We start from the raw sequence: 10,471 nt of genomic DNA on the forward strand, positions 1-10,471 counted from the left end.
GCCAATTTCATGGACAGAGCCTCTTCCAGACACAGGTCAGTTCCACAAACTGACCCTCCTCTTTCAAAGACAGGTATACACAGCTTTTTTTAAGCACATTCATTCTCTCTGCAGATACCTCACTGAAGGGAATGGAGTGGTAGAGGATTCTATGGCTCCCTCTGGTGGAGCCTTTGTGCCAACACATATTTTCACTAACTTCCTCACATTTTCCTACTGCATCACTCTTCTCCACAAAATGAATAATGCTCAACTCCCTCATGTGAATGTAGGGTAAATGGTTTAAATCCATATTTTCTGTATATTTCCATTATTTCAGTTTTTCAATAACTTTAATTTTATTTCACTATGCACATATGCAATATACTAGGGGTTAGAAAAATAATGTAATGGCCTTATATGGATATTAAGTAACTAATAAGGAGTAGGGGTACCCTTTGCCTTACAGTAAATCCTTCTTGGAAAGTTATTGACTGTGTGTAGTGGGATAATACTTCAAGAAGGAAAAGTCCCTAGCCTCATTATTTGCATGATGAAAGAGGTAGAAATCTACTTTGCAATCCAGAAATCTACTTTGCAATCTGTTATTCTGAGCTACATGTTTCAGAATTTCCCATAAAAGTTTAATGGTGTTCAATAAATTTCAATGATCTGGTGACTGTGGAGGCGATGAAAGGCAACTGACTTACTCCTGGTGTTATTACACCAGGTTGCTTGTCCGTTCCCAAATGGAAGCCCTGCCATAAATACCATCTTAATCTCTCCACGTACAGTTTTTGTAGAGACGGGCTCACAGAGATTTTGATCTACTTCTGTGGCCATTTTTGAGGCTGTAGTTTTGGGGGTTTAGCAGCTATCCAGTTCAGTGTCCGTCTGTCCCTGTCCGTGAACTTTGAACTCTGAGCGCTGTTCCTCTTTGGTGATGCACTTTGTGCATATGTCGTCATAATTTTCAACACTCTTCCCCTTGCCACATTAAACAATTTTGGGAAATGTTGAAAAATAACTGACATGTATTTTAAAATACTGTATGTTGCAAGACAAAGAAAGAGACTTGCACATTGTTTAATGTACATTAAATGTACAGTACAGTCCATAAGTATTTGGACTAATTCAGTTATTTTGGCTCTGTACTCCAGCACATTGATTTCAAATGAAAATGAATATGAGGTCCAGACCATCACCTTTAATTTCAAGGAATCTAAATACATATTGGGTGATCCGTACAGGAATTGCGGGTGAGGCAGTTATCAAGAGATTCTTTGCCGTACGGGAGGAGGAAACTACAAAGTCCTCAACAGTCAGTGAGAGGTCGATTGTTGGAGAGGACTTAGCAGGGATGTAGAGAAGCTCAGTTTTGGCTTCAGGTGGTGGGAAGTCATCCACGCAGAGATATCAGCCAAGCAGGCAGAGATCTGTGTGGTGACCTGGGTATCGGGGGGGAAGGAAATAAAGAGTTGGGTGTCATCAGCGTAAGAGTGGTAAGAAAAGCCATGGGACAGAACCAAGAGACATGGTGTATAGCGAGAAGAGGAGAGGACCAAGAACTGAGCCCTGCGGGACTCCAGTTTGTAGGGGGTGGGGTCAGAGACTGAGCCCCTCCAAGTCACCTGGTAGGAGCGACCAGAGAGGTAGGAGGAAAACCAAGCAAGTGCAGATCCTGTGACACCCATCCCAGACAGCGATGAGAGCAGAATCTCATGGTTGACTGTATCGAAGGCGGCTGACAGGTCGAGGAAGATGAGGACAGAGGAGAGGGATTTGGCTTTAGCAGAGTGGAGTGCCTCAGTGACCGTGAGCAGGGCGGTCTCAGTGGAGTGACCACTCTTGAAGCCGGATTGGTTGAGATCGTGGGGATTGTTGTGAAGAAGATAAGTGGACAGTTGGGAGCAGACCGTCCGTTCCAGAGTTTTAGCGAGAAAGGGAAGAAGAGAGACAAGCCGGTAGTTGTTCAGAGCAGAGGGGTCAAGAGTAGGTTTTTTGAGCAGGGGAGTGACTGGGAAGAGGGCATGGTGCCGAAAGAGAGGGAGGTGTTGATTAGAGAGGAGAGAAAAGGGAGAATGTCATTAGAGATAGATTGTAGAAGGGGAGAGGGCATGGGGTCAAGAGGACAGGTGGTTGGGCGGTGGGATGTAAGGAGTTTCAAAGTGTCGGAGTCAGAGAGGGGAGAAAAGGAGGCTAGGGAGTTGGGGAAGGTAGGAGGGTCAGCAGGGGGAGAGGGTGGGGAGAAGGAATTGCGAATGGCAAATTTACATGACAGAAACAGTTACTTATCGGTCAAAGAGGGTGTGTCATTGTACACCATGTATCAGTGTTCCCACACTGCTAAAGATAGGAAAAGTGCCTAAAAAGGTACATTTGACTGTTGCTGGGACAGTACCCTATAGGTACATAAAATTGTACCCCTAGCCAGAAATATAATTGCTTAGAAAACATTCATTACTGTACTCTCTGGGCACATTTTGGAAATCGTTCCTCTACTGTATTTCGGAAAGGGCATGTGTGTCTGTAGTGTTGTGTACTTCCTTTGTGTATTCATAACACTACTGTATGTTCAGCAGCAGGTTGTCACCATTGTGTGTGTCTGTGTGGCAGGGTCCCAACAATGCTGCAGTGTCCCCATTGTGTGCTGCCATGAATTATACATAGTTGTGCTGCTTATTCTCCTGTTCCGTCAAGAATCACTCCCTGGTCAGGGTTCGAACCTGGGCTGTGGCAGTTTGAACGCTGAATCCTCACCACTAGACCGCTGGGTGGCTCAAATGACAGACGGGAATCCAAACACAGAAACCACACCAAAACTTGTTCACTTTACTAGAAAATCAAGCTGGGAAAAACAGGCATAGGGTAAAAATCTGATCAGTACATAAGCACATGTAGGGAAGAATACATTTCCTGCTTCATTGTTCTTGGATGGTCACCGAACACCTCAATCGTACTGAATGATCAAGGGGGGTTAGGAAGCCCATACTGAATGATCAAGGGGGGTTCACTGTCTTTGCTGACAATGACCATTTGGTTTCCTTGATCACATCATATGCATACAAAATAATGTGTATTCATCTGCCTGTCACCCAATCAGGGATTGTCGTGTCTAGGAAACGACAGAGTCCAAATCTTCAATTTGTCGAAAAACATCTTCGCGAGGGAAAAGACGACACCAGGCAGCAAGATCTTCAGGAAAATCAGACTTTATTAGCACACGTGCATAAAGCCGGATCAGCTCTCCAGAACTGAACCCCGACTGTCATTTGTACACCCATTTTATACACAGTTACTCCACCTACAACTCCTCCTCAAACCTCATTCTGGCAAATCACCCACACTTTTCTTATCGTAACTCCTCCCAACTCTCCTCCCACAACGTCATTGTGGCAAATTGCCAACGGTCCTTATGCTCTGCCAACTCTGTACAAAGTTCAGGCATTCTGCCAACTACGTGTCCTCACTTCACCCCGCACCTGCTCTTGGCAAACTACCAGACCTCATAAAGTTCTGGATGCCCTCCCTCTAACACGTCATCCATACACGTCACTCTGTATCTTTCGCTTTTATACGACAAACTAAGCAGCAGTAATCATTGAAAATATACAGACAAACTAAACATTTCATTAATATTCACTTCTAATATACTTTTCTAATATACAGACACACTAAACATTTGATTAATTATTCTCTTCTAAGGGAGTAAATGTACGTAGCATTCTTTGCTCTCATTTCAACAGTTTTCACGGTGGTTTCTTGCCTTTACATAAGCTCAGCTATAATTAATGTTCTAGGTCAAATAGATACACTCCTGGCATAAAACATCGACAGTCCCGGAGAAATGAGCTGTACAGTCATATCTTGCTCTGCCCGTGTCCTTGACAGTTTGGTCTACACAGTTCAAGACGCCCCCCCCCCTGCCAGCTGGCTGGGCTCACTGTGCACAATTTAGCAGTTAATCAGTTTGGAACTATACAGGGTACATATTATACTTTAATACAGATATATTGATAAACTTTTAGCACACATCGTTGAGAGTTTTGGAGGAACCAGCCTGCTCACTAAGGCGGAGTCTGATTTTGACTTGTGATTGGTTATCGTGCTTTTAGGAGGGAGATCTTTCGTTCTGTGAATTTTCCCCTACAGGATAACTACTACTATTTTACATCAGGAGGTTTGGGGCATAAAAGCTCATTCCTTTCTAACATGAGTTTGGAATTGAACTGCCTAGCTTTTACCCGGCATGCTTCATACTGTAATTAAAGACTATTTTTGCTATATTAATACATTGTTGCTAACCTGAATATCGGACTGTAGGGGAAAATTCAAAGAACAAAAGATTTCCCTTCTAAAAGCTTCTAAACAATCACAAATCAAAATCAGACTCCACCTTAGTGAGCAGGCTGGTTCCTCCAAAGCGCTCGATGATGTATGCTAAAAGTCCTTATTAAAGTATGATATGTACCCTGTATAGTTTCAAACTGATTAACTGCTAAATTGTGCTAGAATTACACAGCAGCCAGCTGGGGGGGAGGCGTCTCGAACTGTCAAAGACACGGGCAGAGCAAGATATGACTGTACAGCTGATTTCTCCAGGACTCTCGATGTTTTATGCCAGAAGTGTATCTATATGCAAGTGACTTCTAATCACTATATCCCATGTACGCTGCTTGTTATCAAATCAAATGAACCTAGAACATTAATTATAGCTGAGCTTATGAAAACACAATTCATCAAATGTTTAGTATGTCTGTATATTAGAAAAGTATATTAGAAGTGAATATTAATTAAATGTTTAGTATCTCTGTATATTTTCAATGATTGCTGCTGCTTAGTTTGTCTTATAAAAGCGAAAGATACAGAGTGACGTGTATGGATGACATGTGTGTTAGAGGGGGGGCATCCAGAACTTTATGAGGTCTGGTAGTTTTCCACTCTGCCAATAGCAGGTGCAGAGTGAAGTGAGGACAGGGGGAGTCCTGAACTTTGTTCGTAGTTGGCAGAACGCCTTGAACCTTGTTCAGAGTAGGCAGAGCATAAGGACCGTTGGCGATGAGCATTGTGGGAGGAGCTTTGGGAGGAGTTAAGATAAGAACAGTGTGGGTGATTGGCCAGAATGATGTTTTAACTATGTATAAAATGGGTGTAAAAATGGCAGTCCGGGTCCATGTTTTTGATCCGGCTTGTGCTAAAAAAAGTCTGATTTTCCTGAACAGCTTGCTGCCGTGGTGTCTTTTCCCTCGTGAAGATGTTTTTCGACAAATTGGAGATTTGGACTCTGTCGTTTCCTAGACATGATAGGACTACTAGTTTTACTTCACAAAGGACCAAATTTCTACACCCCTTTGTGGGTGATAAACGCAGTGAGGTTGCAGCTCTCGGGGTGTAGTGGCACCTGGAGGTATCCCAGGCTGAGATCCAGTTTGGAAAAACAATGGACCCATGGAACTAGGCAGTGAGCTCCTCTGTCATTGGCAGGGGGTATTTGTCAGGGATGATGGCCTTGTTTACCGCTTTCAAGTCCATGCAGTCGCAGCCCCACAGACTTCTTCTTTGCCACCACCAGATTGGAGATCCAGGGTGAGGGTGTGTCATCGCGGAGAGCCAGTGGGATGCGGTGTCGGGGCTGAATGACAGGTGTCACCTTTGGGTCTAGCAGGGGCTGGTGAGTGAAAACACTGAGGCAGCCCACCCCGCTGAACAGTGCAGGCCACTGTTGCTGCCATGAGCCGAGTGCACTCGCAGCCGATGCTAGCAAGTTAGGGGAGGCAGAGAGATTAGCTGCACATCCCAAAGCAGATTCAACCTGAGCCGCTAGGTTTAGCACGACTGCTAATGTCAGCCCATCGTTTTCCAGCAAGTCTTTCCCTAATCTTGTCACAGTTTGTGTGTAATAAAAGTTGGTCTCTTATCATTTCGTCTCATAGCGCCCCAAACTTAGATGAACTAGCCAAGCCCCATAAGTCCGCCACATATTGCGCCACTGACTCACCAGACCGTTGGTGCCTCCGTCCGAATTTTGACCCGGCAGAGAAGAGCACTTTGAGGAGTGGCGAAATGTTTTTTTAGTAGCTCCACAGCCTCTGCGTATGATACTGCGGTGCCGAGAGTTGCGAACACGCGTTGTCCCTCCTGCTCTGCCGCTCCGAGCTCCTCCACAGTGCAGCAGCAGCGCACGCCTCCTCCCCGAGTGTGTAGATTAAATCAACTGCTGCTTGTGTGGTTAACGCAATAGTGACGAAATTACATGCGTTATACTGAATCAGGGATCCGTCTGGGCAGAGCACGTGTGTGGATCAGTGTCGGCGTCGTGGGGGGGCATTCGCAGGCCACGCCCCCCCCTCCCAGGTGAAGCCCTGGAACTTTGCTTTATATTAATTTATTTTTATGTATCATATTAAAACTGCTAAATTTTTCATCAAATTTAATAAATAATAATAAAAAATAAAAAAGCAGGAAAATAAAAAAATCTAATCAAATAAGAACATATTTACGTTACGTGAGGTCAAATTTCAGGAAGTGTGGTACTTGACCTATCACATCAAAATAAATGCAGGCACTGATAAAGATAAAGAAAATGAATATAAGAATGGCTTACAATTGCCTGTAATTGATACAGAGTACGAAGTTGCGAAACAATTCTTCAGCTTGCAAAAACAATCACAGCCAATCGAGGGAAATTGGACTATACAGCACATCCTCTCAAAGTACCACACACATCTGATCGCAATGCCCAGCGTACTGACTGCTTTCAAACATGCCTTTACATTCGGTGCCTCCACAGCAATGTGCGAGAATTCATTCTCCACGCTGAGAAACATTTTTTCAGACCATAGATGCACAATGCTCCACAAAAGGCCCAGTTAGCATTTGAGGAGGACTTGCACAAATGCACAACTGAGTGGACGGACACCATTCTTAGGAGTTCAGTACCAGCACTTTATTATTATTATGCAAAATATTGAATGATTTTGGGGTATGTCTGAATTTATTTGGTAAGAGAGAAGGCCTGTGTAGTCTATAGCCTTTTTTGTTTCACCAATGCTGCAATAACATGTGCAGTGTGTGTAAGAGAGAGAGAGAGAGAGAGAGAGAGAGAGAGACAGAGACAGAGGTAATAATAATAATAATAATAATAATAATAATAATAAAAAGAAGCAATATCAGGCAGCTGTTCAAAAGGTTCTAAGGAATATCTTGATATCTTGACTACAACCACAGTTACATTAGAGGGGGGGGGGGGGGGGGTGTGATTAACAACAAACGGGTGAAGACGATAAGACTACACACGCCAGAGTTCCCAGGAGAGGAGGCTTTGTCTCCCTCTGATGGCCTACAGAGGAAAGGACTGGATCCCATGTTCGATGCAGATGAAAGTGACAATGTGTAGCAAAACACCAGAGGGAGCCCTGGCTGGGAAATGGGCACGTCACTGTGAGCACTTTCTAAAGTTCTCTGTAGCATGTGGTTATAATACGCTTCCTGATGACTGTTTAGATTGCGATCCTGGACTTGGGGGGGGGGGGGGGGAGGTTTGGTGCATACAGTATGCCGGCTGGCGAAAGACCCCAACGGTCCACTGACCCCTGTTCAAAACCCAGATATGGGCATATTTCAGCCTGTACACTTTGGGGGGTTTTTTCATATAAATGTCAGGGTTCCTCCAAACCAATCTGTGCCCTGTTCAACAGTGCAGCTCTTATCTTTACAAAATGCTTAAAAGCATTGTCAAGATGTGATTTCTGGGAAAAAAAGAATGAGAAGAGCATATTTGTAATCATACGCCACATTACAGTAATTTAGCTGATGCTTTTATCTAAAGCAACTTACAGGATAAATTCACAGTAGCTTTCAGTCTTTCTATTCAGTCTGTCATAAAATACACTCAAGTGAGCACTTTATTAGGTATTATTATACTTATTTTTTAGACTAATTGGTCTTCTGCTGATGTAGTCGATCCACTTAGAGGTTTGATGCATTGTGTGTTCAGAGATGATCTTCTGCATACCACGGTTGTAATGTGTGGTTATTTGCATGACTGTCACCTTCCTATCAGCTTTGACCAGTCTCCTCTGACCTCTCTCGTCACCATGTTTTTAACCGCAGAATGTTTTTTGTTTTTCGCAACATTCTCTGCAAACTCTAGAGACTGATGTGTGTGAAAAACCCAGGAGATCAACAGTTTCTGAGATACTCAAACCACCCAGTCTGGCATCAACAATCCTTGTTTATGTACCTTTTTACAATTTCAGGAATGCATCTTATACACTCAGCGAGCACTTTATTAGGTATTTATTAGACTTATTTTTAGACTTCTACTGTTGTAGCCTATTCACTTTGAGTTATGATGTGTTCAGAGATGCTATTCTGTGTGGTTATTTGCATTACTGTTACCTTCCTATCAGCTTTGACAAGTCTGGGCATTCTCCTCTGATGTCTCTCATTAACAAGGCATTTATGTCTGCAAAACTGCTGCTCACTGTTTTTTGTTTTTGTTTGTTTTTTTGCATCATTCCTTGCAAAGACTAGTGTGCATGAAAATCCCAGGAGATCAGCAGTGATACTCAAACCACCCTGTCTGCCACCAACAATCATTCCACGGTCAAAGTCACTAAGATCAAATTCTTTCCCCATTCTGGTGATTGATATGAACATTAACTGAAGCTCCTGACCCGTATCTACATGACTGTATGCATTGCACTGCTGACACAATTGGCTGATTAGACAATCGCATGAATAAGTAGGTGTAATAAAGTAAAAATGCTCCTAATAAAGTGCTTGGTGACTGTAAGAACCACTACTACCCTGCGTCCCACCCAAAGCTCTCTCCAGCCTTTTGCACCTAGTTGACACCCCCAGTCCTATTGTCATGCCCCCAATCATTCAGACCAGTGGGGCTGATGGACCAGTTCACACATCTACAGTGCCCTCTGTAAGTATTCGGACAGTGGTGCAAATGGTGTTCTTTCAGTTGGCTTCTCAACTGTTTCTGATTAATCAGGTGAATTCAATCACTTCCTTAGTGCAGGTATAATAAAGTTTTCAGCAATGATTCTAGGCTTTTGATTGTCATCTGTTATTGGCGGTTGTCAGTATGAGGACCAGAGTTGAGCCAATGCTAGTCAAGGAAGCAATTATGAGACTCAATTAGTCTCAACATTGTGCCATACTATCACAGGTTCAAGTCAAACTTTCAGGCAACTTTATTACAATTGGATACCATATAATAAGATAATCACCATTAGACTCAATGTCCTCTAAACATTAGGCCTAGACCACTTGAGTATAATACACTCACAAACAAAATAACACAAAAGAAAGCTCCTGAATCACTCTCCTCAAGGCAGTAGCTTCTGGCATGGATTCTCTGTCCCTAAGCTAAAAAATAAAAGACCACTCCCCTTAAAATAGCTGCCCTGGTGTAAAATCCAGCCAGACCAGCAACCGTCTGTTCCAAAACCTAGTTTGAGCCGTTTTTTAAAATAATTTTTGTATTCAACATGGAGGCGTAATTAAGGTTCCCAGATATGTTTTGCATAGAGGTAATCACTAGCCTGGAAGGAATGCCCGCGGGTGTGGAACACAGTTTCCATCATACACTTTTATTTAACTGCCCACTTTACAGTTGGGCTGTTAGCCGACCAGCTAACTATATAATATTCAGCTGAACCATATTCATGATGTCCTGGATGAGTTTTCAGTTTTTTTTCCCACCAAGAATATTTGATTAAATGCTTGTTTAAATAAGGAGGTAGGCTAGCTTCCTTTTTAGAACAGTTTAGATCCTGAAGATAGCGTCTTTCAAAGTTTCCTAACAGAGGCAGCATTTCTGTGATGTAATTACAGGGTGATGAATCGTCATCCCATCGTGTGAAAAAAGCGCTCCTTTTGCGTTTTAAGTCCTGTTTTTGTAGTGTTGCCTTGCTTTGACTGTTTCACTCTTTTATCTTTGTCGTATTGATTTGTTCCATGAAATCTGACAATTAAAAAGCCTAATTAAATGAAAATAAATGGCTTTGAAACTTACACTTGCTGCCTACAATATCCTATACAATTTACGAAGGATATTAAATTGCTCTTTAATGATATCAGATCTTTGTTTTAAACCTGAAACACACTAGACCACGGCCAAAAAACTTACCGTGAAGTAGCTACTCAGTAGGCTATATTTGTATTTTATTTTAGCTCTAACCAGTCTAAGTTAGGCTAATAGAAAATTAACGAATAGACCTATATAAAGTCTAAATTAACTTAAATTAAAAAATGTTCTGGGCTGTGCAGACTAATTTAAATGTAAACTGATGTAAACGCTAATGCTGGAACGTATCAAAGAGAAAATATAATTTAGCTTAATTAAATAAACGGTTGGTTGTGTTGTTTTGGCGGCTTTGTAGTGGTGGCTACTGTATTGCGATTGGTTCTTTAAAGCTGAAAAGCTTGTCTTCCGCCCAGGCAACTAAAGAAAAAGAAAAAACCGCCAGCATTT

Source organism: Conger conger, chromosome 7 (genome assembly GCF_963514075.1).
Source record: "Conger conger chromosome 7, fConCon1.1, whole genome shotgun sequence".
Classification (NCBI taxonomy): Eukaryota; Metazoa; Chordata; class Actinopteri; order Anguilliformes; family Congridae; genus Conger; species Conger conger.